Source organism: Podarcis filfolensis, assembly GCF_964270895.1.
Source record: "Podarcis filfolensis genome assembly, chromosome: 16".
In the NCBI taxonomy this organism is placed as follows: Eukaryota; Metazoa; Chordata; class Lepidosauria; order Squamata; family Lacertidae; genus Podarcis; species Podarcis filfolensis.
The window spans coordinates 5,737,954-5,763,460 of NC_139620.1; the positions used below are offsets into that span (position 1 = coordinate 5,737,954).

At 43.6% G+C, this 25,507-nt stretch overlaps 6 long non-coding RNA genes across 6 annotated transcripts; 3 read left to right on the top strand and 3 right to left on the bottom strand.

Annotated features, from left to right (window-relative positions):
• Window positions 1-3,967: 3,967 nt before the first annotated feature.
• On the bottom strand, window positions 3,968-5,558 carry LOC310751971. Its single transcript, XR_014542741.1, has 2 exons — window positions 5,386-5,558; window positions 3,968-4,513 (listed from the first exon to the last, which is right to left on the bottom strand). It is a non-coding gene; the product is annotated as an uncharacterized lncRNA (long non-coding RNA).
• Window positions 5,559-6,434: 876 nt separating this feature from the next.
• Window positions 6,435-7,834, top strand: LOC310750882. Its single transcript, XR_014542343.1, has 2 exons — window positions 6,435-6,477; window positions 7,299-7,834. It is a non-coding gene; the product is annotated as an uncharacterized lncRNA (long non-coding RNA).
• A 4,527-nt stretch (window positions 7,835-12,361) lies between these two features.
• LOC310751601 lies at window positions 12,362-13,735 on the bottom strand. Its single transcript, XR_014542628.1, has 2 exons — window positions 13,693-13,735; window positions 12,362-12,875 (listed from the first exon to the last, which is right to left on the bottom strand). It is a non-coding gene; the product is annotated as an uncharacterized lncRNA (long non-coding RNA).
• A 1,221-nt stretch (window positions 13,736-14,956) lies between these two features.
• On the top strand, window positions 14,957-16,155 carry LOC310751968. The gene is made up of 3 exons (XR_014542738.1): window positions 14,957-14,994; window positions 15,891-16,034; window positions 16,071-16,155. It is a non-coding gene; the product is annotated as an uncharacterized lncRNA (long non-coding RNA).
• Window positions 16,156-18,797: 2,642 nt separating this feature from the next.
• Window positions 18,798-20,026, top strand: LOC310751978. Its single transcript, XR_014542748.1, has 2 exons — window positions 18,798-18,856; window positions 19,507-20,026. It is a non-coding gene; the product is annotated as an uncharacterized lncRNA (long non-coding RNA).
• A 3,534-nt stretch (window positions 20,027-23,560) lies between these two features.
• Window positions 23,561-25,119, bottom strand: LOC310751977. Its single transcript, XR_014542747.1, has 2 exons — window positions 25,077-25,119; window positions 23,561-24,195 (listed from the first exon to the last, which is right to left on the bottom strand). It is a non-coding gene; the product is annotated as an uncharacterized lncRNA (long non-coding RNA).
• Between the last annotated feature and the right edge of the window lie 388 nt (window positions 25,120-25,507).

Below are 25,507 nucleotides of genomic sequence, written 5' to 3' on the forward strand. Positions count from 1 at the left end.
TTATTTGTGGTTGTTTTTTTTAAAAAAAGTTTACTCAAAACAAATTACAGAAATACAGTGGTACCTCGGGATGTGAATGGGATCCATTCCAGAGCCCCGTTTATATCCTGAAGCGAACGTAACCTGTGTCCACAAGTCTGCACGTGCGCGGGTCATGTTTCAGCACGTCTGCGCATGCGCATGACGTCATTTTGACCGTCTGCGCATGCGCGAGCAGTGAAACCCGGAAGTTCCGTTAGTTCGAAGTCACCGCGGAGCGAGACCCAAATTTGCCTAACCCGAAGCATATTCATCCCGAGGTATGACTGTATGCATTTCAAATAAGTATAATGGAAGCCCAGAGTTGGAAAGAAGACAAAGCCCCCACCAGAGAAGAATAGCAAACCAAGCTGATGGAATGCACACAGATTGCAAAGCTGACTGGAAAACTCAGAAACCAAGAGGATAAAAGCTTTATAAAAGAATGGGAAAGATGTATAAGTTATTTAGACCACCACTGCAAACAGATGGAAACAAGAGCAGGATTTTGACTCACTTGTAGTGTAAAAAATATTAAGGATAATATGGTTTGATATAAAAATTGGAGTACGGATGCAGTTGTAGACGCTCAAAACAAGACTCCATGGAGGGAAGAATCTAGATTCGGAGAATCTCCTTATACAGATATGTTCTTATTAGTTTGTGTTTATTTGTACTTTGGTTTTATAAAACCAATAAAAATGATTTATATAAAAAAAATAAGTATAATAGCAATTAAAGCAAGAGGAATATGTATAAAAAATCTGACTCAGCCTCACCCTATTAAAAGATGAGCAGAATATTAAGGCCCAATAGTATAGGTGAATGGAAAAAAATTGCCTAAAAGCAAATAGTGATGGTGACAGGGATGCCTCCTTGGGGAAAGCATTTGACTTAGGGAGAGCCATCACTGGCAAGGCCTATTCTTATGTCTCCACCCTCCACCAACTTCACTACAGAGGGTTTGCAGCCCAATGCAGAAAGCAGCCAGGAACAGGGAGGCTTTGATGTTAGGCAGGCAGAGGAGAGCCAGCAGCTGCAGAATACAGCTCTTCCTGACCTTGACGGGCGAGCTGATAAGACAGTAGCTGAGAGCAGGCTAGAACATGGCCAAAGCGCACTGGAAGCTCAAATGGGCGTGGATAGACAAGGAGACAGTTTATCGGAAAAGGAAGGGGTTGGCATTAATCCAATCTCTCCGAGGAGTTGGCGAGTGGGAGGGCTTCTAGATAGGAAGCAAAACAAAAGACACAAGGGGCGTTGTTTCAATATATTATTTCGATACTGGAAGGAGTTTGACCGAACTGCGGGAGGCAGTGGAAGACAGGAGTGCCTGGCATGCTCTGGTCCATGGGGCCATGAAGAGTCGGACACGACTAAACTACAAACAAAGGAATTTTCAGAAGGGCCATCATGAGTAATGACGCTGGAGGCTTTGTTAGAGCCATCCAGAGCTATCTGTTGGTTTTTGCAATAAATCCTCCTTTTTCTTTTAAAATATTTTGTATTAACTGGCCAATCACATCAAATTAAATCACATCACATAATTCCAAATTACAAAGCCAAATTTTTAAATTTTGTTGGGGGAACCCATACTTCAAGATCCAAAGGGGGATTCAGATCATCTTCTTATTACTGCGTTAATGTCCAAATCAGTCCCAATCAGTCCAGACAAAGTTCCTAATTCTATCCAGTCTTATCTTGGTGTTTCCACATCATATCTTGTTCATATAATTTCTATTTTTCCTTTACGATCTCTTCTGTTAGTCTCCTTAAGCCGATAAGCAAAATAATAATCCTGTGTGGATTTCCCTTTCCTCCACTAAGTCCAGATGGTTTCCATAAATCTCCTTTGTAGATAGCATCGCTCTTTCCATCATGAATTTGGCATTTGTCGCTCTTAAGTCCCATCGAGGAGTTGATCCACGATATGTAAACAACTCTATTTCTCTCTTTCTCCTCCCAGACCCAAGAGCTCCAACAATGCCTCCCAAAATGGCGACGGCATTTTTAACTGCGTCATTCCAAAGCTTTCCAGCTTCATCTTGAAACATTGCTTTGGTTCGAAAGTTTATCTCCACACAGCCTTAAATCCACAGCTTAAGTCCTTAGTTTCTGACTCATTAGGGGAGGGGATTCTTGTTAAATCACATAAGAAAAAGGGAGGCAGGTTTTTCCCCCCTCCCCCCTCAGTCATTTGTCATACCGTATCTTGACGTATCTTCTCATATTTTATTCTTGTCTTGTTATCAGAGATCTCTTCTGTCAGCAGTCTTTACTCCCCTTTTTCCTTGAAGCATGTGCAATTTATCTCGTCCAAATTGTTTCTTTTGAAGATGCTTGCAACTAGCGGTGTGAATCAGTCCAGGAGTGCCGGAATCCCACAGGAGGGCTTTGTGCCTAGTGCCCCCACCCCCACAAATTCGGGGGTGGTATAGGGCACAGCAGGCAAGGGCTGTCCCCCTCACAATCCTGGGGGGGTTAAGGAGGCTAATTACCCCCATCATAGCCTCCAAATTACCTCGTGTGGGTCGGAGAGATGTTATTGTCAGCCATCTTCCGATGCGCCACCCCAATAAACAGAGCTATCTGTTGGTTTTTACAATAAATCCTCCTTTTTAATTATCTACCCTCACTGTGTTCTCAAGCTGGGAACCTGGACTCCTGACATAATGACCCTTCTCTAAGTTCTTTGCATTAGTTGGCAAAGGAAGGAGCCGATAACGGAAGAACAACAACAGCTCCCCATGGCCGTGTCGGTGGGTGCAATCGAAAGACAGAACCCGCCTGCAGATCCTTATCAGGTACTTTGGCAGCAAAATCAGGAGTCGAAGTTTCTGCTAACCAGGTTGGAAGGAGTGGGAGGGGGGCAGTCCAGGCAGCTGATGGAGGTATATGGGAGGCAGACATCCAAGTGCCTCATAACCCCCCCCCCACGATTTTCAGGAAAGCCTTCAGAGATGTGGCCTTCAAAACAGCCTGCTTGTATTTCCTAAGCCTCCAAGGGGCTGAATTCCACGATCGTAAGGACAGGGTGTCATTCCTCATTAGCGTAGTAGAAGAAGAAGAAGAAGAGGAGTTTGGATTTGATATCCCGCTTTATCACTACCCGAAGGAGTCTCAAAGCAGCTAACATTCTCCTTTCCCTTCCTCCCCACAACAAACACTCTGTGAGGTGAGTGGGGCTGAGAGACTTCAGAGAAGTGTGACTAGCCCAAGGTCACACCAGCAGCTGCATGTGGAGGAGCGGAGATGCGAACCCAGTTCACCAGATTACGAGTCTACTGCTCTTAACCACTACACCACACTGGCTCTCAGTAGAGGCAGGGGCTCAGCACTTTGTGACTCCCTGAGGTTAAGCAATGATGGAGCACTTGCCAATTAGGATGCTTTCATAAAAATGATGGGCAGCATTTATCTAGATCCTTTACCGGAAGAGGCGCTCGCCCAGAAGCTCATGAGCCTCAGACAGGGAAACCAGACTGTGGTAGAGTAGTGGGCCGATTTTCAGATGTACTTCCAGCAACTGGGATGTGAGAGAAAATCTATGCTTGCATTATACAAGGTGGGTCTGAATGAGCAGATTCGGGATGAACTGGCTGGGATGCCCCTACAGACTGCATTGCAAGGAGATAGGAAAACCTCCTTGCAGCAAGGACTGAGATTACAGGAGCACGCCATGGTATGCCGAGGAAAGGGAAGAGGACATGATCACTTCCTTCCAAGGTCCCCAGTACTTCCAATTCAATGATCAATTCCTGCCTATTAGTGAGGATCAGGTCCAATGTAGATGATCCCCTAGCTGCTTCCTTCACCTTCTGGGCAATGAAATGATCAGTGAAGCAACGAAGGAATTTGTTGGGAATTATATTCTTGGGAGTGTGTGAGTTTCAACAGGTATCCTAAAGCCTCCTCTCACCCCAATTTAAGGGAAAGATACACCAAAATATAAGTGATGCTTTATCATTTTATTTGTTGCCATGCAAGCAGGTAGATTCTACAACAGCAGAAGGTTTAGAAATGTAGCAGCGAGAGAAAAGAGAAAGAGTCAAACACATTGAGAGTGTCATGAAGGCACCATTTCAAATGCCTTGCTGGAGATGTCTCCTAGGAGAATAGTTGGACGATGAGTGCAAGGAGTCAACCAGCAGCCTTGAAGCCAGAGCTCCTGGTGGTGGGATTATTCCTTGGGCTGTATGCTGTAGACCCCCTGTTTGCATTCAGAGCTCCCCTTGGGGTTCTTCAGCATTTGCATTGCTTGGGATAGCAGCATTTGCAACCACAGCAGGAAGATCCACAGCACCCGGAACCACAGCAGGGGGAAGAGCAGCAGCAAGGGGAGCAGCAACACTGCTTGCAACAACAGGGGGAGCAGCAACACTGCTTGCAACAGCCACAGCCACAGCAGGGGGTACAGCAGCACTGCTTGCAGCAACAAGGGGAGCAGCCACACTGGCAACAGCAGGACATCTTGAGGAAGAGAAGGAAGCTTGAGCTGCAGGAAATCAAGGGATCACCAGTTAAGTAAGTGCTACATCATCAGATGTGTTGAAGACACATTTTACTGGTGCTTTGCATTAAGAGCTGCCTATTTCACATCGTTTTCCTCCTACTCGTGACGCAGCTGAAATAATTTCCCTATGTATATAGCAAAGATTCGCTTGTTCTATAAAGAATTGGGGAAACATCTGCCTGCTGTGTACTTGAAATATATCATGGGTGAAATATTCCACCTCAGTTGATATGAGAAGATGTTTACATCTTTAGGGAAGTTACTACAGTGGTTCCTTGGTTTACAACCTTAATCTGTTCCGGACGTCCGGTTGTAAACTAAAACAGGTTGTAACCCAAGGCACGCTTTCGCCAGTGGGGCCTCCCCCCTCCAAAATGTGGTTGTAATAAAAAAAAGGGTTGTAATCCAAAAAAGGGACACACACTTCCGGGTTTGACATGGTTGTAATCCAAAACGGTTGCAAACCAAGGTACCACTGTACTTCCGTAAGGAGTCCATTCAACAGCCCAGAGGCAGGGAAAATGGTCAGTCTGCAAAAGCACAACTTATGAAAATGCAGCGTCCATCACACAGATATGGTGAAGAGATAATTACATGATCCCATCAGGTAAAACCCAAAGAACCTACAAGGAGTCTGTTATTCAAACCACTTTTCACCTTTGTATTAAAATATGGCAGTTGAGATGTTGAAATCTGAAACACTAACATAATCCCATTTTGAGACAGTTGACTACTCTGTGCATTTGATCCACATGCATTTTGCAAGACCAGAGCCAGAGTACCTGCTCAGAATTTTCGTTTCCTTGCAATGAAGAAAACAAGAAGAATGAATAAATATTTGGAAACAAGCTTACCTTGGTTGACTATAGGAATTGGTGTGTGGATATTGGATCCAGAGAGTGAATGAAGAACTCCAGGACTGTGGTCCTTTTATATGGCTCTGTGAACCCTTCCGCAAGCCATAAGGCTCTACTCATGAATGAGAAGATCTACATTAAACCTTGACGTTGGCCTCCACCACACATTATTAGCTGGTGCGTGATCTGTGACTGTATTCACAACCCCTATTATTTATCTATATATATAAACACAGAGGAAATTAAAAGTGCACTCTGGGAACACTGTAATTCTCAGCTTGGATTAAAGGGTGAATGGTAGCAGTTGCACATGTTTTTATTTAATATGTAGCTTTAACAAATGTTCATTACAGTAAAAAAATTAATTGCTAGACGAATGCAAAACATTTGGGCTATATCTAATGACTGTTTTCCAGCTTTCAATCACCCAGAAAGAACATTACAGCCTAATTTGTACCAGACATCTGAGCTGTGTAAAAGCAATTGGCTTGTATCCAGATGAGTTCTACTTAGAGAAGGTCTACTGAAATTAACAAACCTAAGTTAGCCATTTCTATGGACTTTAATGGGCCTGATGTGAGTGACACTAGCAGTGGTTGCAATCCAGTGTCCAGTAACATCCTGAATAATTGATTTATTAAAATCACTTTATATGTGCTGCATGCTGTGCTAAGAAAGAGTGGCCTAAATGTTGTGTCTACAGGTAAACAATCTGAATACTAATTCCCTTAGGCACCAGATCTTTGAGAGAAGCCCATATGATACCTGTTCATCTGAACATATTTGATTTCAAGCAATCCCATAAGTGCCCCCTTTGGACAGAAGGGAGAATTAGGTGATACTACTACAGAATAGCCTTAATCACCTGACTTTAAAAAGGAAGGATGTGGACACAGTCAGGGATCACACAGCAGATGATTGTGTGGTAGAGGCCCATATTAAGGTTTAATGAAGACCTTGTCATCATTGGGTGGTTCATAATTGCTTGTGGAAGGGTTCACAGAGGTGTATATAAAGGCCCCCCATTCAGGAGTTCTTCACTCATTCACTGGATCCAACATCCACACCAATTTTGACAACTGAAAAAAGGTATGTTCTGTGCCACTATCTCTTCATTCTTTTGGTCCCCTAGATTTCAGGAGAGCTTGAGGTCTTGAGGATGTAGTCCAGCAGCTCTGGTTTTGCAATGGTACTGGCTCACTATATTTCTTACTCTTGGTGGCAAGTCTTGGTCTCCTGCCTCATGGGGAGCTGTTCATGGACAAAAGCATGATTTCTTAGATGCTAATTCAGATTCAAAATTTACTTCTCTCTTGAGCATGTGGAATGCAAGATCTCAATCAGATCTTCTGGATACACCATTTCTCATAGAACATGTCTTTATTCATTCACAGAGATGCTAGGATCTTGCCTTCAGGCCTCAAGTTTGTCAGAATTTTAAGACTAGAATGTTTGCCTACTATTGTCTTGCACAGGATCTAAAATAGGTTTGGGGTTTTTCTGACCAAGCACACATTTCAAATTGATCTACAGCTATAATGGTTAAATGTAATTCACCTGTCAAACATGTACGTTTGTGTGGAAACCAGCACGGCCTGTGGCTCCCGATGGAGAAGGAGATGGTTCCTGATCAATCTGTTGTTCAATTCCTGAAATGGCACAGCACACCTGACCGGAGCAAGAATCAAGGATCAATACTCTAGATAAGCAGAAGGGTAGAGATGCATAGCCAAGACAATACTGCATCCCATTTTGTAACCAAAATGTACTTTTAGGATCACTCAGAGGGAAACATGATGTGAAAATCATGTTTTTTCTGGTCACCTGAATGCAGAGCATATGTCTACAGTGTTTTAATACGCCTGAGGACGTTGTGTTCACTTAATGGGAAATCCCTTGCTTTCTTTCAGCTCTGCCTTCCCTCTCCACCGCTAAGATGTCCTGCTGCTCCAATTGTTGCTGCTCTCCCAGCTGCTGCAAGTGCTGCTGCTGCCCCTGCTGCTGCTGCACTCCTTGCTGCTGCTGCACTCCTTGCTGCTGCTGCACTCCTTGCTGCTGCTCTTCCCCCTGCTGCTGCAACTCTTGCGGCTGTGGTTCCTGTGGCTGTGGATCTTGCGGCTGTGGTTCCTGTTGCTGCTATCCTAAGCAAGGCTGTTGCTGAAGAATTTCAGTGAAGTGTTGAGAGCTGCTGCCTTCTCCATGCTGGCGGAGTCCTTGGATTCATCCATTTCTGTGCCTTAAGTTTATTCCTGCCTCCTTCTTCAACCCTGGATTCTTCTCATCTCCTTCTTACTTTGCTTTGTTTTCCTTCAAGGAGGCATGCCAGTTGTCTTCTCTTTATCATCATGGTGGTCCTGGGTGTCATTCTCTTTTCATCTCTTTGAATAACTCCACTGTGGAGAAAATAATCTATCTATACAGCAGTTAATAAAAATTCTAAAGCATAGTACAGAGTCTTGTGTTCCTTTGCCTTGAGATGGGGAATGTGTCATGGATCACTGCATAAGTCATCTGCTTTGCAAACATCTCCTGATGAAGGGCTGCTGGACTAGAAAGGATCAGAAGCTGAGCTCTTGAGGAGGACATCTCCATCTCACATACAATATTGGGAAATGGGCCATAGTTCATTGGAAGGGCCCATGTATGACACATATAACATCCCAGGTTCACTAGCTGTTATCTCTCCTTGAATAAATAGATGTAGGAAAAACCAGGAGCAGCAAGACCCATTGCCTGAGATCTGGTGTTGGATCACTAAAACCTGATTTAAGTGATGTATAGTAGGGATTTCTTGATAGGCACAATCTGCAGGAGGCTCTGTCTTGCAAACCACTCTTTAGTGGTGCCTCACTTTGTGGGGAACTTCAGGTGAATTGAAGCAAGAGCCCTCTGTCACAGAGCCATGGAAGAAAAATGCTAGATCAGACAAAAATGGGGGTCCTTAGATCTAACCTATGGTAATAGTAGTGTGAGGGACATGGCTGAATTGAATGCCTGGGAAGAGTCTGACTCTGGAGATGAAGGAATGCTAGTACAGAGGGAGCCACAGTCTGACTCTCGAGATGAGGGATTGCAGTCACAGACACAGCCGGAGTGGGTTAATTCAGCCCCCCTTCACCAAGAGTTCCCAGACTCAGATAGAGCAGCAGACTCGGAAAGCTCGCAGTCAGAGGGAGGGGAGGAGATAGATGACATTGAGGAGCTTGCTATGCAATCGGGAGGTGGGCAATGTTTAGAGGGATCTTTGTTTGATAGCGGGGGGGGGAGTTCACCCACCTTCTCCCCAAACCAGAAGAGCTGAAGGGTTAAAATGCAACAGAAGTACAAGAGAGGAAGGCCTGGACTTTGGCGCCCTTCATTCTGAGAAAGGGCGGAAACTCAGAGTGACCAACTCATAGCTAAGAGCAGCAGGCTCGGAGCAATGCTCTGGATGTTAGTGGTAAATAAAGGTGCCATGAACCTGCCAGAGACTCATTAATTCTTACTGGAGCTTGCTTGCCTGCCTGAGATCATTACAAGTAGTAGTAGCAGTAGCAGCAGCAGTATTAATAAATGTTTACAATGATTTTATTTATTAAGAGGGAGAGAGTCCATGGCACAGGAATCCAATGCCAGATGTTCTGAGCAGGCTGAGGAATCAATAAGCTTTCAGTTCTAAGAGAACTGGGGATTTGAGACTGGCGATTAGGCCACCAGGATATTATAGGATTCCAACTCCCATCAGACACTGCCAGAATGACCAGTGATAAAGGATGGCGGGAATTGTAGTCCAGAAACATCTGGAGGGGCCACACATTCCTCATCTGTGTCTAAGGTCCTGGACTGACTGAGCAACTCATGTGTTGTCTATTCATCCCTATGGATGCCATTTTGGCTAGGGGGTGAGAATTACAAGGTTAACTACAAAGAAACAGCTCTAATGAAGGGTGTGTGCACAGTCAACACCAGATGATGTTGTAGTTGTCTTCTTCTCTGGAAGGGTCAGGCTGGGGAGGCAGTGTCCACCATTCCTCCCCTGCTCAGTTGCTGACACTCTGTCACAGAATGTTGAAGGACAAAATTGATCAGACTTAGGTAGGGGGTGGGTCTATCTAGTTCAGCAGCTGGTGTCCCACAGTGTTCAAACAGATGTTTCCTGGAAACCCCCAAAAGGAAGATTTCTGAGGGGTGTTGTTTGTGAGTGTGTAGAAGCGTGCCGTTATCCTTTTTATTGGTGCCGTGAGAAACAATCCAAATGAATATGAGTGTATTTGCAAGCTTTTATTTAGTCCACAAACATTACTTAATTTCATTTTTTATTGAAACATTGTGTTTCTATTTAAATGTATTGAAGTCATTTGCATAATTAACTGCTTTAGTTTTGGCCATAGCAGACAGATGAAGAATGAAATAACAGAAGCTGAACTGTAGAAGAACGTAAACAGTGACTGTGACTATTCATGTGGCAAATATATCTGTCTCCATACATCATTAGATACAACCTAGTTGCAGCAGTAGTAATACTTTTTTTTTAGCAGTGATGAATATATTTATTAAGAGAAAACAAGCACATGAGCAGAGAAATCCAATGCCAGATGTTCCGAGCAGGCTGAGGAATCAATGTTTCAGTTCTGAAATAAATTCATAGGCTTGGGATTGGGAATTGGGCCACCAGGGTATTGTAGGATTTCAACTCCCATCAGACCTTGCCAGAATGGCCAGCAATAAAGGATGGTGAGAATTGTAGTCCAGAAACATCTGGAGGGGCCACACATTCCTCATCTGTGCCTAAGGTCCTGGACTGACCGAGCAACTCATGTTGTCTATCCATCCCTATGAGTGCCATTTTGGCTAGGGGGTGAGAATTACAAGGTTAACTACAAAGAAACAGCTCTAATGAAGGGGGTGTGCACAGTCAAGGATCATACACCAGATGATGTTGTAGTGGAAGCCAATGCCGTGTTCTAATGGAGATATGAGCATTTTTGAGTAATGGCTCACTACTAGGGGGAACAGTCGCAGAGCTGCACAAGAAGGTCCACCACCTGGTAGTTGCTCACTGACTCAGAGAATGCCATATCGGATCTGGTTTCTCATACTAGACTACAAGGTTAGCTGTATGACAGCGTTTATGCAAATAACTGAGATATTAGTGAATCGAAGGACAATCCCAGACTCACAGCTGTGATGGACAGAGTGAGTCAAGATCCCAAGGAGGTCTATCAAAAGCTCTTCTTTTGCCAAGGGTCTCGTAATCGCTGCAAAGAAAGCTAGGATATCCCACTGAGGTATGGGTTCATTTAGCACCCCAGTGTTGATGAACTTAGAGTATAGTTCAGTTCCTAGTGGGAGGCAGAATTCATATACATGGGTGAATAAATCCGTGGGCTAAGAAAGGAGATCTTGGAGGAGGAGGGGTGATCAAATCAGTTGCTATCTTCAATGTTATCAAAATACATTAGCCTGGATCCACAAGTAGCACTCAAAATGATGCACTCAAAATGATGAAAAGTATAATCTCTTCCCTTTCATAGCCATTCAATCAATGAGGTTTTCAGGAGAGAGCCTCATGCAAATACCACCTATCAGGAAATCCCTACTACACACCAATTTAATCAGGTTTTTAGTGTTCTGTTTTTAAAACTCCTTCCTTCTACACACCAGACAGGTGCCTCTGATGGGGAACTGTCCTAGACTTCAGAAAAAGGGAATAGCTTCTCCCCATCCTCATTACATCCATTTGCTCAAGGAGAGATAAGATCCACTACTCTGTAATATTACATATGGTATGTACAGTTGTTTATGGTTTTTTATATTAATTTTGCTGTAAAAATGTGTGAGATTACCATATTGTATTTATTTGCATTACCTACAGCCTGTTCTACTGATGAAGCCTAGGATGGCGAAACAAGGCTAATATTCCGGAAATCCTTGTCTTAGACTCTGTGAAAGGATTCTGTGGAACTGCAACAACCCTTCACGTGGATTATTGGACTCTATGAACAGACAGGTGGAATAGACACTTATACATGTATGGACCTTATGCATGAACTGACCAGAGAATGAACTGATCCACAGGGTCTTCTGCTTTTTTCATTGAACTTTATGAGACTTTCGTTGGAATCTACAATTTGATCCAATGAATAGTATACCTTATTTATTCAAAAGTACAGCTGGTTACGTCTTGTGTGTTTATCAAGGAGAGATACCGGCTAGTGATCCTTGGATGTTACATGTGTATCAGGGCCTGGCTAGATAAGGAGGAATGGTGGGAGGCTACAGCCAGCGGGAAAAGGACCCCCCACCAGGGGAACATCAGAACTGGAAGCCTCTGAGCCAGGACAATGATGGTGGGATACAGGACAGTTCAGAGAAAGAAGGGGAACAGACAGGCTGGAGGCTGAGCAAGCCACAGTTTTAAGTTACAGTAAAGCAGCTGAGAAGGAGGAGGAGGCTGAGGCTGTGACAGATCCACAGCAACCTGCCAGTTCCACTATTTTCCTCTCTCCTCCTCCCCTGTCTCCAAGAAAGAGGAGGATGTTACATGAGCAGAACGAAAGGCACAGAGAACCTCTCCTCAAATGCGTTTGTGATGGTTAGGAAGGGAGCTGGCTGGGGAAGAGGCTTAAGAGGCTCAGATTATCAGTTCTGGCAACTGTTTCATCAGGCTAGTCCTGCTAGTGGAGACCTCTTGTTTTTGTTTCATATCTCGAATAGAGAATTAACTTTACTGATCCTCTCTGAGTCCCAGTGCTGAACCGCAACTGAACCAGCCCTGACAGGGTGCCATGCATGTGCTCTCCCAGTGAGATATGGCCCCCTTTCCAATATTGTATGTGAGATGGAGATAAGCTCCCCAGGAGCTCAGCCATTGAACTTTTCTAGGCTGGGAGCTCTTCAGCTGGAGATTCTTGGAGAATGCAAAACAGATCACCTATTTGAGGATCTATGCCGTATTCTGCATCTCAAGGTAAAGGGACACAACAAGGCTCTGTACCATGATTTGGAATGTTTATTAATTGCCACAGGGAAAGGTTTTCTTTTCACAGAGGAGTTCTTCAAATACATGAAAGGAGAGTGACTCCCTAGACAACTAAGGTGATAAAGAGAAGACAACTGGCATGCATCCTTGAAGGAAAATAAAGCAAAGTAAAAAGGAGATGAATCCAGGGTTGTAGAAGGAGGCAGGAATGAACTTAAAACAAAGGAACAGATGAATCCAAGGAGTCTGCCAGCATGGAGGAGGCAGCAGATCTCAACCTTTCACTGAACACTTTAGCAGCAGCCTTGCTTAGGATAGCAGCAACAGGAACCACAGCCGCAACAGCCACAGCCACAGGAACCACAGCCGCAAGAGTTGCAGCAGCAGGGGGAAGAGCAGCAGCAAGGAGTGCAGCAGCAGCAAGGAGTGCAGCAGCAGCAGGGGCAGCAGCAGCACTTGCAGCAGCAGGGAGAGCAGCAACAATTGGAGCAGCAAGACATCTTAGCGGTGGAGAGGGAAGGCAGAGCTGAAAGAAAGCAAGGGATTTCCCATTAAGTAAACACAACGTCCTCAGGCGTATTAAAACACTGTAGACATATGCTCTGCATTCAGGTGACCAGAAAAGACATGATTTTCACATCATGTTTACCTCTGAGTGATCCTAAAAGTACATTTTGGTTAGCAAAATTCCAACATTTCTGCTGGGATGCAGTGTTGTCCTGGTTATGAATCTCTACTCTTCTGCTTATCTAGAGCATTGATCCTTGATTCTTGCTCAGGTCAGGTGTGCTGTGCCATTTCAGGAATTGCACAACAGATTGTTCAGGAACCACCTCCTTCTCCACCGGGAACCACAGGCCCTGCTGGTTTCCTCATGAACACACATGTTTGACAGGTGAATTATATTCAACCATTATAGTTGTAGATCAATATGAAATGTGTGCTTGGTAAGAAAACCCCCGCCCCCATTTTAGATCCTGTGCAAGACGATAGTAGGCAAATTTCTAGTCCTAAAATGCTGAGAGAATTGAAGCCTGAAGGCAAGATCCTAGCTTCTCTGTGAATGAGTAAAGACATGTTTTGTATCCAGAAGACCTTTTTGAGATATTGAATCCCTTGTGTCCAAGAGAGTCTTGAATTTGAAATAGCATCTAAGAAATCATGCTTCTGTCCATGCACAACTCCCCATGTGGCAGGAGGCCAAGATTTGTCACCAAGAGTAAGATAAATAGTGAGCAAGATGAAGTGAAAAACCAGAGCTGTTAGACTGCATCCTCAAGACCTCAAGTTCTCCTGAAATCTAGGGTACCAAAAGAATGAAGAGATAGTGGGACAGAACATACCTTTTTCAGTAATAAGAACCGGTGTGGATGTTGGATCCAGTGAATGAGTGAAGAACTCCTGAATGGTGGGCCTTTATATACACCTCTGTGAATCCTTCCGCAAGCAATTATGAACCATGCAATGATGACAAGGTCTTCATTAAACCTTAATATGGGCCTCTACCACACAATCATCTGGTGCGTGATCCTTGACTGTGTCCACATTCTTCCTTTCTAAAGTCAGGTGATGAAGGCTATTCTGCAGTAGTAACACTCTAATTCTCCCTTCTGTCCAAAGGGGGCATTTATGGGATTGCTTGAAATCAAATATGTTAAGATGAATAGGCAGCAAATGGGCTTCTCTGAAAGATCTGGTGCCTAAGGGATTTAGTTTTCAGATTGTTTAGCTGTGGACACAACATTTAGGCCACTCTTTCTTAAAAAAACCCGCAGCATGTATAAAGTGATGTTAATAAGACAATGATTTAGGATGATAGATATTTTAAGGACACTGGATTGAAACCACTGCTAGTCACACTCAGAGCAGGCCCATTAAAGTCCATAGAAATGGCTAACTTAGGTTTGCCTACTCTAAGTAGAACTCAGCTGGATGCAAGCCAATTGCTTTTGCATGGTTCAGATGTCAGGTGAAAATTAGGCTGTGGAGCCCAAGTGTTCGTCTAGCAATTATTTTTTGCTGTAATGAACATTTGTTAAAGCTACATATTAAATAAAAATATGTGCAACTTCATTCACTGTCCTGCTCAGCTCCTTTTAAAAAAAATAAAAAATAAAAGATGGCACATGCTATTGACTTCTGCTCATTGCTGATAAATAAGTGTTATGAGGATCAAATTCCAAGACCTGGGAATACAATCGTCAGGTGCTTTGAGCTTGAGGCAGGAAGTACAGTCAGAAGATCTGGAGAATTTTTCCTGGCTAAAAAAACAACAACAGTGCAGGATCTCAATGAGAAGCTCTCATTATTTCCGTTCATCATAGCCTAATTGTTTTAAAACAAATCCCATAACTGCCCCTTCATCTGGCCTGAGAATTACAGTGTTTCCAGAATGCAGTTTTAATTTTTTCTGTATTTATATAGATAAATAATAGGGGTTGTGAATACAGTCACAGATCACGCACCAGCTAATAATGTGTGGTGGAGGCCAACGTCAAGGTTTAATGTAGAGCTTCTCATTCATTATTAGTGCCTCATGGCTTGCGGAAGGGTTCACAGAGCCATATAAAAGGACCACAATTCTGGATTCCTTCATTCACTCTCTGGATCCAATATCCACATACCAATTCCTATAGTCAACAAAGGTAAGCTTGTTTCCAAATATTTAATCATTCTTCTTGTTTTCTTCATTGCAGGGAAATGAAAATTCTGAGCAGATACTGCAGTGGCTCTGGTCTTGGAAAATCATTCTGAACGGAACGTGCACAGGAGCTAACAGTCTCAAAACTGGATTTTTTTTAGTGTTTCAGATTCCAGCATCTCAACTGGCATATTTTATTTCATAATGCTAAAGTGTTTTCTATAACTGACTTTTTATATGTTTGTTGGCACGGCAAAGGCCAAAGTAGATGGTATCATCGAATTATCTCTTCATGTCTGTTTCATGGATTTGCAATTTTTAGTTCTGAGGACTGACCATTTAAGCCATCTTTGGGCTGTTAACTGGAGTCCTCAGGGCAACTATGAAGTAGTGACTTCCCTGGAGATAATAACTTTTTCACATATCAACTGAAGAATATTTCATGCATTTTAGATACATACATATATATAATAATTGATGTCAGCAGCATAAAAAATGTAACACATAGATATAACCAGCCCATGTGTAATATGCATCCAGCTATGGTAGAATCTGGATTTCCTCAAGGCTCTTGTTTATTTTATACTTGAGGAAACCTCTGAGTTCCCCTTAACACAGAAAGCAAAATGGTCCTGGATTTACAAGGAAGGCAGAATCACTATTGAATTCTTGGTTGGACAAATTGGTCCATTTCAGCATTCATCAGGCAGGTGTTTCTCCCATGCTTTATACAGCAAGCAAATCTTAGTTGAATATAGGGAAATTATTTCAGCTGTGTCACAAGTAGGAGGAAAGGATGTGAAATAGGCAGCTCTTAACGCAAAGCACCAGTAAAATGTGTCTTCAACACATCTGACGATGTATCGCTTAGTTAACTTGTGATCCCTTGATTTCCTGCAGCTCAAGCTTCCTTCTCTTCCTCAAGATGTCCTGCTGTTGCAAGTGTGGCTGCTCCCCTTGCTGCTGCAAGCAGTGCTGCTGTTCCCCCTGCTGTGGCTGCGGCTGTTGCAAGCAGTGTTGCTGCTCCCCCTGTTGTTGCAAGCAGTGTTGCTGCTCCCCTTGCTGCTGTTGTTCCCCCAGCTGTTGCTGCTCCCCCTGCTGCTGCTGTTCCCCCTGCTGTGGTTCCGGGTGCTGTGGGTCTTCCTGCTGTGGCTGCAAATGCTGAAGAACCCCAAGGGGAGCTCTGAATGCAAACAGGGAGTCTACAGCATACAGTCCAATGAATAATCCCACCATCAGGAGCTCAGGCGTCAAGGCTGCTGGTTGACTCCTTGCACTCATCTTCCTGATTCACTCGGCCATTCTCTAACAAGGAAGACATTTGAAATGTGTGTGACTCTCTTTTCTCACTCGTTTCTATCTCTGCTACATTTCTGAACCTTCTGCTATTGTAGAATCTACCTGCTCTCATCGCAACAAATAAAACGATAAAGCATCTCTTATAGTTTGGTGTATCTTTCCCTTAAATTGGGGTGAGGGGAGACTTCTGGATAACTGTTGAAACTCTCACACTCCCAAGAATATAATTCCCAACAAATTCCTCACTTTCCTTCACTAATCATTTCATTGCCCAGAAGGTGAAGGAAGCAGTAAGGAGATTATCTATATTGGACCTGGTCCTTACCAACTGGCAGGAATTCATCATTGAATTAGAAGTACTGGGGACCTGGGAAGGAACTGATCATGTCTTCTTGGGTTTCATGATACAGAGACATGGGAAATCTGGATGTATTTGAAAATGGGTGAGATCCCATGTGAAAAGGATCTAGGAGTCTTGGTTGACCACAAACTTGACATGAGCCAACAGTGTGACGCGGCAGCTAAAAAAGCCAATGCAATTCTGGGCTGCATCAATAGGAGTATAGCATCTAGATCAAGGGAAGTAATAGTGCCACTGTATTCTGCTCTGGTCAGACCTCACCTGAAGTACTGTGTCCAGTTCTGGGCACCACAGTTCAAGAAGGACACTGACAAACTGGAACGTGTCCAGAGGAGGGCAACCAAAATGGTCAAAGGCCTGGAAACGATGCCTTATGAGGAACGGCTAAGGGAGCTGGGCATGTTTAGCCTGGAGAAGAGGAGGTTAAGGGGTGATATGATAGCCATGTTCAAATATATAAAAGGATGTCACATAGAGGAGGGAGAAAGGTTGTTTTCTGCTGCTCCAGAGAAGCGGACACGGAGCAATGGATCCAAACTACAAGAAAGAAGATTCCACCTAAACATTAGGAAGAACTTCCTGACAGTAAGAGCTGTTCGACAGTGGAATTTGCTGCCAAGGAGTGTGGTGGAGTCTCCTTCTTTGGAGGTCTTTAAGCAGAGGCTTGACAACCATATGTCAGGAGTGCTCTGATGGTGTTTCCTGCTTGGCAGGGGGTTGGACTCGATGGCCCTTGTGGTCTCTTCCAACTCTATGATTCTATGATCCCATGGTCAGAAAAACTCAAAGAGAAGGGAGTCCAAGAGGGATGGGAGTTTCTTAAAGGCAAAATATTGAAGGCACAAAGACAGAGAATACCAACAAGTTCCAGACAATTGCAGACTATTCCAACAAGAAAGAAAAGTTGGAGTCCTCTAAAGAAATCAGTGGCTTATAGATGAAATTTCAGAAGGGCATATCTGCTAAATGGAGGAAATGAGAAATCATGAAGGAAGGGTATACACCAGTAGCCAACAGATACAGGATGAAGGTCAGGCAAGCAAAAGCTCTGAATGACCTCGGTCTTGCAAAAGAGGTGAAAATGCTGAACCCATACACTGTCCCTCTCTTCACTTATTATTAAAGCAGAACCTAACCTGGTGACAACAGAATAAAAGGTGCAAGGAAGGAACTGCAGCCTCAGGTAGGAAAAGAGGTGGCATGGGAACACCTAGCTACTTTAAATGGATTCAAATTGGCAAGGCCTGATGAGGTGCACCCAAAGATACTAAAGGAGCTTACAGATATAACCACAGAGCCTCTGTCCATAATTTTTGAGAATCCACAGTCAGATGTCTTGCCCCAGATGACAGAGTGGGGCAGCATCAAGGTTTAATGCAGACCATGATCCACAGGACTTGTTATTTGATGATCATAACACATATTTATCAGCAATGAGCAAACATGAATAGCATTTGCCACCATATTGTGGATGTTTGCCTAGCTGACCAGGAGGGTGAACAATTGCAGTCCCATATTTTTTTGATTTGATATGTGGCTTTCACAAATGTTTACTACAGCAAAAATTAAGTGCTATGCTACTGTAAAACATTTGGGCTGCCTCCGATGACTGTCTTCCAGGATTATGTCACACAGAAAGAATATCACAGCCTAATTTGCACCAGACATCTGAGCCGTGCAAAAATAATTGGCTTGTATCCAGAAGATCTGCTTAGAGTAGAAGCATTGAACAAACCTTAGTCAGCCATGTCTATGAACTTTAATGGGCCTGCCCTGAGTACATGTTGCATGCTGTACACAGAAAGAATGTCCTAAAGGTTTTGTCCGCAGGTATATGATCTAAAAACTAATACCCTATGGCATCAGATCTCAGAGAGAAACACATATGATGCCTGTTCATCTGAACATAATTGATTTGAAGCAATTCCATAAGTGCCCCCTTTGGACAGAACTGGGAATTACAGTGTTGGAACTGCCAAATAGCTTTAATCACCTGCCTTTAAAATGGACGGATGTGGACAGAGTCAAGAATCATGTACCTGATGATTGTGTGGTAGAGGACTTTTAATAAAGACCTCGTCATCATTGAGTGGTGCATAATTGCTTGCAGAAGGATTCACAGAGGTATATATAAAGGCCCACCATTCAGGAGATCTTCACTCACTCACTGGATCCAACATCCACACGAATATTATCACTGAAAAAGGTATGTTCTGTCTTCATTCTTTTGGTTCCCTAGATTTCAGGAGAGCTTCAGGTCTTGAGGATGTTGTCTAACAGCTCCGGTTTTGCAATGAAACTGCCTCACTATATTTCTTATTCTTGGTGACCAATCTTGTTCTCCTGCCACATTGGGAGTTGTGCATGGAGAAAAGCGTAATTTCTTAGATGCTAATTCTAACTCAAAGCCTACTTTTCTCATGAGTGCAAGGGATTGAAGATCTCACGCAGGTCTCTTGAAAATGCCATTTGTTACAAGACATGTCATTATTCATTCAAAGAGAAGTTGGGATCTTGCCTTTAGGCCTGAATTCTTTCAGCATTGTAGGACTAAAATGTTTGCCTAATACTGTGTTGCACAGGATCTAAGATAGTCTTTTTTCTGCCAAGCATGTCATCTGTTTCCTAATAGGATGTTGGGAGCTCAGAGAGAATCCTCTCAAATATGTTAGCCTGACTTCCGGTGACTTCCCAAGGGAGACTCAGAAGAGGCCAGTTTATGCATTCCTTTCCTTGATGCAACATGTAGCAATCTTTAAATATACATTTCATATTGGTCTTAAGCTGCAATGTTTGTATGGCGTTCTTAATATTGTGTTGTGTTTGCTTAATGAGAAATCCCTTGAATCCTTTCAGCAATACCTTCCCTCTCCACCGCTAAGATGTCTTGCTGCTCCAATTGTTGCTGCGCTCCCTGCTGCTGCAAGTGCTGCTGCTGCCCCTGCTGCTGCTGCAGTCCTAGCTGTTGCTGTGTTCCTTGCTGCTGCTGTTCCCCCTGCTGCTGCAACTCTTGCGGCTGTGGTTCCTGTGGTTGTGGCTGTTGTGGCTGTGGTTCCTGTTGCTGCTATCCTAAGCAAGGCTGCTGCTGCTGAAGTTCAGTGAAGTGTTGAGAGCTGCTGCCTCCTCTGTGCTGGCGGACTCCTTTGATTCATCTGTTCCTGTGCCTTAAGTTTATTCCTGCCTCCTTCTACAACCCTGGATTCTTCTCATCTCCTTCTTACTTTGCTTTGTTTTCCTTCAAGGAGGCATGCCAGTTGTCTTCTCTTTATCATCATGGTGGTCCTGGGTGTCATTCTTTTTTCATCTCTTTGAATAACTCCTCTATGGGGGACGGATAATATGTTCATATGTCCGTTAATAAAGATTCTAAAGCACAGTAGAGTGTTCTTGTGTTCCTTTGCCTTGAGATGGAAAATGTGTCATAGATCCTGCATAAGTCATCTGCTTTGCAAGCATCTCCAGCTAAAGGGCTGTTGGCCTAGAAAGGAGCAGAAGCTGAGTTCTTGGGGAGCTCATCTCCATCTCACATGCAATATTGGATAGGGGGCCATATCTCACTGGAAGGGCACATGCATGACACACATAACATCCCAGGTTCACTAGCTATTATCTCTCCTTGAATTAATGGGTGTAGTGAACACAAGGAAGAGCAAGGTCCTTTGTCTGAGATCTCGGACAGATGCCCATCAAAGGCACCTGTCTGGTATGTAACGGCAGAGAATTCTAAAAATAGGTGCTGCCTCACACAAAACCTGATTAAATCAGTGTGTGGTAGGGATTTCCTGATAGGTGCTCTCTGCAGGAGGCACTGTCTCATAGGAGCCAACTCCTACAAAGCCCCCACAAGAAAATATTTTAGGGGGCTGGGCTCCCCCAAGTTGAGGGGCATTGCCATTCAAATGGTGTGTGTGCATTCATGTGGGTTGGGGCATATCTAGGCCTCCATAATATTTTATTCAAGTTGGCATCCCTGATCTTCCTCCTGCAAACCACATTGATTGGATGGCTATGAAAGGGAAGAGGTGATAATTTAAACTGCATCATATTGAGTGCTACTTGTGGATCCAGCCTAATATATTTTGATAATGTTGATGAAAGCAACTGTTTCGACCACCCCATCTCCTTTGAGATCTCTTCTCAAATTCCTCTGTTGCTTCGCTGATCGTTTCATTGCCCAGAAGGTGAAGGAAGGAACCAGGGAATCATCTATATTGGACCTGGTCATCACCAATAGGCAGGAATTGATCTTTGAATTTGAAGTACTGGGGACCTTGGAAGGAAGTGATCATGTCCTCTTGGGTTTCATGATACACAGACAAGGGAAATCTGGATGTATTTTGGATATGTACTCTGGATTTAAGAGGGCTGATTTCAAAAAGATGGGAGTTTCTTAAAGCTGAAATATTGAAGGAACAAATGCAGACAATACCAAAAAGAAAGAAAAGTTGGAGGCATCTAAAGAAACCAGTGGGGCTGCATAAGTAGCTTATAGAAGAGATGAGATTTCAGAAGGGCATATCTGCTAAATGGAGGAAATGAGAAACATGAAGGATGGGTATGCACCAGTGGCTAACAGTTGCAAGATGAAGGCCAGGCAAGCAAAAGCTCAGAAGGATCTTGGTCTTGCAAGACAGAATGAAATAACAAAAGTGGTTTCATCAGCTATGTTTGAAGAACAAGAAAGCAGTATGACCTCTGGGTGGAGAGGACAAAGACATGCTATTGGGTGAAGGAGGTGAAACTGCTCAACCCCTACATTGTCCCTCCTGTCACTTAAAATTAAAGCAGAACTCAACCTGGTGACAACAGAATAAAAGGTGTAAGGAAGGAACTGCAGCCTCAGGTAGGAAAAGAGGTGGCAAGGAACACCTAGCTACTTTAAATGGATTCAAATTGGCAAGGCCTGATGAGCTGTGCCCAAGGATACTAAAGGAGCTTGCAGATATAACCACAGAGCCTCCGTCCATAATTTTTGAGAATCCATGGAGGAAACGTGAGGTCCCTGCAGACTGGACAAGGGCAGATGCTGTTCCCATCTTCAAACAGTTTGTATGTGGGGAGAAGACTCACGTAGCTACAGACTGGTCAGCTTGACATCAATACCAGGAAAGATTATAGCACAGATAATTAAACAGTTGACCTCTGAGCACATAGAAAAGGATGTTGCGATTACTAAGACTCAACATGGATTTCTCAAAAAATTGTTCATACCAGATGAATCTCAATTCTTTTTCTGATAGATTAGCTTGGTGGATCACGGGGCTGCTGCAGAAATAGTGTACATTGATTTAACTAAGGCTTTGCACAAAGTTCCCCGTGGCAGTTGTAGTGTTTTGATGATGGGATGGAGACGGAGAACCTGCCACCAGAAATTCATAGAATAATAGAATCATAGAATTGGAGGAATCATAGAATTGGGAGGAAACCCCAAAGGGCATTTAGGAAGGAAGGATTGTAGCTCCGTGATAGAGCATCTATTTTGCATGCAGAAAAGTCTAAGTTCATCTCCGGAGAGCTGATGCCAGTCAGTGTCCATCTTATAATGAAATGCCTCCATGCAAAATGGGTAAATTATTGGAATTTTGAGAGTATTTTGTTTGTTTGTTAAATAATGGAAGGATGTAGGGATATTGAGGCTTATTTGAACTAGTAGCCATTTGCGTCTACTTATCTTCAGCCTACCAGGTAAATTCCCAGCCTCCCATCAGTTGGGGTAGTGTAAGATCATGTGTGTATTTGTGTGTGTTTTACCTTTCATTGTCTAAAAGCTGATTGCTGGAAGATCCCAGAGAAGAAGAAGAAGGTCTTCATGCAGTGCATAGCTAAAACAATGAAAGGTGCTCCCACGGGAGGCTGTGTTGACCACCAACCTAGATGGCTTTAAAGCAGGAGTTGACAAATTCATGGAGGTGGAATTTCCCAGAGCTACTAACCACAATGGCTGTGCAATGTCTCCAAGTTTTAGGCAGTAATGGTTCTTAATACCAGTTGCTGGAAACCACAGTGGTCTTCCGTTTGTGTTCTGATTGTGTGCCATAGGCCAGGGGTGGCCAGCTCCCAAGAGACTTTGATCTACACACAGAGTTAAAAAGTGGCAGTGGGGTTTAGGTCAAAGTTGTTGAGTTTTTTAAGGGAGGAGGTAAAATGTTGAGCTTTTTTTAGGGGAGCCACAGTTGTTCAGAGTCTTTTGGGGGAGCCAGTGATCTACCAGTGATCTACCACAGATCTCCAGTGATCTACTGGTAGATTATGATCTACCTGTTGGACATGCCTGCTATAGGCATCTGGCTCGCCATTGTGAGGACAGGATGCAAGACCAGACAGGCCATTGATATGATTGAGCAAGCTCTTCTTAGAATCATAGAATCTTAGAGTTGGAAGGGAGTCAAGAGTCATCTAGTCCAACCCCATGTTTGTATGTTCTTAAATTACCTGGAACACAGTCATAAGGACAGAAGTAGACCACTCCAAATGACCCCTCCAGAAGAAATGACCAACTAGTTTCTTCAACTACCAAACAGTTTCCTACGGTGACTCCATTGAGATGTCTTCAGGAAGCATGCAAGCAGAGATTGGAAGTGAGCAACACTGCTGCTGAAGATTTTCTAACTGGAGATGTCAGTGGTTGAACCTTGGACATTCTGCTTACAGAACAGTTGCTCTGCTATTGCTTCTATACCATATATGTGAATGGTCCAATGACATGGTTGGTCCACCTACCCCAGAGTCATCTACCTACATCATCTTGGAGTAGTCCTTCAATAACTCAAGCAGCAGTGCATTTTCCCCAATCCCCCTGGATCATTCAATGCCACCGATTGGGGTGGGGTATGATGTACATTGAAAGTAGTGCTGCTCACAAACATTGAGCCTCCCCTCAATTCAATTTAAGGTGAAGATAAAAGAAGACTTTAGGAGACGGTTTGCCATTTTATTAGTTGCCATGCAAGCAGGTAGATTGTACAATAAAAGAAGAATTAGAAATGTAGAAGAGAGAGAAAGAGAAAGAGTCACACACATTAAGAGTCATGATGACACCATGGGAAATGCCTTGTTAGAGATGGCTCCTAGGAGAACATCTAGGCGAGTCAAAGAGTGCAGAACTAAAAGAGGGGAGGAAGACACAACTTGAGGATTAGGCACATTCCAGAGAGATATAAAGTCTGAATGTGAGGAATCAAGCAGTAGCCCTTGAAGTCAGTACTCATGGTGGTGGGATTATTCAATGGACTATCAATTGTAGATTCCCTGTAAACATTGAGAGCTTCCCTTGGGGTTCTTCAGCATTTGCATTGCTTAGGATAGCAGCATTTGCAGCCACAGCAGGAAGACCCGCAGCACCCGGAACCACAGCAGGGGGAAGAGCAGCAGCAGGGGGAAGAGCAGCATTGCTTGCAACAACAGGGGGAGCAGCAACACTGCTTGCAACAGCCACAGCCACATCCGCAGCCGCAGCAGGGGGAACAGCAGCACTGCTTGCAGCAGCAAGGGGAGCAGCCACACTGGCAACAGCAGGACATCTTGAGGAAGAGAAGTAAGCTTGGGCTGCAGGAAATCAAGGGATCACCAGTTAACTAAGTGCCACATCGTCTGATGTGTTAAATACACATTTTACTTTTCATTAAGCACTGCATATTTCACATACCTTTTCTCCTATTCGTGAGGGACCTGAAATTATTTGCCTATATTACACAAAGATTTGTGTGTCATATAAAATATGGGAGAAATGTCTGTCTGTTGAGTGTTGAAATGGAGCATTCTGTCCAACCAAGAATTCAATATTGGTTTTACCTTCACACTAAATCCTGGGCCATTTCCCCCTTTATCTAAAAAGAAACTCAGATGTGTCCCCCCGTATAAAAGCAAAAGGGCTTTGCAAGCAGTCTTGATTCTCTCACAGATTGATGTATATGACATGTTCCCTGGTTATTTCCCTGTGTCACCTTTTTATGTTCTAGATATCAGTAATTTTAGATGTATACTTGAAATATATCATGGGTGAAATATTCCTCCTCAGTTGATACGAGAAGAAATTTATATCTCTAGGGAAGTCACTACTGTAATAAGGACTCCATTCAACAGCCCAAAGGCAAGGGAAGTGGTCTGTCCTCAGAAATACAACTTATGAAAATGTAGCATCCATCACGCAGATATGTTGAAGAGATAATTAGATGATCCCATCAGGTAAAACCCAAAGAACCTACAAGGAGTCTGTTATTCAAAGCACTTTTCATCTATGTATTAAAATATGCCGGTTGAGATGCTGCAATCTGAAATGCTAACAGAATCCAAATTGGGAGACTGTTGGCTCCTCTGTTCATTTGATTCAGATGCATTTCACAAGACCAGAGTCACTGGCCTCCCTCAAACCTTCAGCTCCCCTGCAGTAAATAGGAAGAATGCATAAATATTGGAAATGAGCTTACCTTTGTTCAGTATAGGAGGTGCTGTGTGGATATTGGATCCAGTGTCTTGATGAAGTATTCCAAGAAGGTGGACCTTTTTATATACCTCTGTCAACCCTTCACAATCCATGATGCACAACTGAAGAATTAAATGGTCTGCATTAAACCTTGATGCTGCCACACACTGTCATCTGGGGCATGACCTCTGACTATATTCACAACCCCCCCTTTTTAGAGTATATGATTAAAACTGCATTCTGGAAACACTGTAATTCTTAGCCCTGATTAAAGGGGCAGTTATGGGACTGTTTTTGAAAACAATTACACTGAGATGAATGGGTGCCGTAGGAGTTTCTCATCGTGATCCAACACCTTCTTTTACCAGGAAATACCGTCGGATCTTCTGACTCTACCTCCCGCCCAGTGGCGTAGCGTGGGGGGTGCAGGGGGGG